We start from the raw sequence: 832 nt of genomic DNA, 5'->3' as shown, positions 1-832 counted from the left end.
CTGGCTGGGTTGGAGATTTTCTCTGCTCAGGGACTGGGTGTCGTGTTGTCCTAATCGTCATCATTTCATCTCCAAGGACGCGCAAGTGGCGTCAAGTCGAAAGACCTGCACCAGGCGAGCGGTCGGGAGGCCCTCGTCACACGTTTCTCTCTATCACCCACTTTACAAAATGCATGGGCGTAAAATTCTTAAGCTAGCGCTATTAAAACGCGCCTTTCCTCTCTTGTCCACGTGAGAGTCACGTTGTTCTGCGTGTAGTGTCCACGGACATGTTATAAGGCAGAAAGAGAAGCTCCGTAACAAATAGCGCGATTCAAAGTCTTACTTTATATTTGTTCCTATTCAGCAGCAGAATCTTCACAACATGTGAAATAAAAAAGAATTGTTTTACACTTTCTTGTTATATCTTACTGCATGTAGTGCAATCTGTCTTGTAGATTAAACCATTCGAACAAACTCCATCCTCAGATGGAACGTACATATGTAACATCGAATATTAGAGAATATACTTTCTTTTCGGTGCAATAAAAGTATCAGATCCTAACAGAAAAAGCGAAGACTAGTAATAAAAATATTCGGATCCACTGAGGCGCAAACAAGAATCACATTACCAGCTACCTCATCATTTCGCTCTACCGACTGTGACTGTCGAATGGTCATACATTGAATCTGACCTATTGAAAGTTTTAATGGTAGATACGTTATTAACTGACACTGAAATATGACAGATTGTATCAACGACAATGCGTTTCTTATGGATCCTCACTGTGCCCGTTTACAGTCTGTCCCCACTCTGGCTACCCAGCCACGTCACCGGGCGCCTCCACAGGCT

Source organism: Schistocerca gregaria, unplaced genomic scaffold, assembly GCF_023897955.1.
Source record: "Schistocerca gregaria isolate iqSchGreg1 unplaced genomic scaffold, iqSchGreg1.2 ptg000698l, whole genome shotgun sequence".
NCBI classification, from domain to species: Eukaryota; Metazoa; Arthropoda; class Insecta; order Orthoptera; family Acrididae; genus Schistocerca; species Schistocerca gregaria.
The sequence above is the reverse complement of the archived record's forward strand: the minus strand, read 5'-3'. Positions refer to the sequence as shown.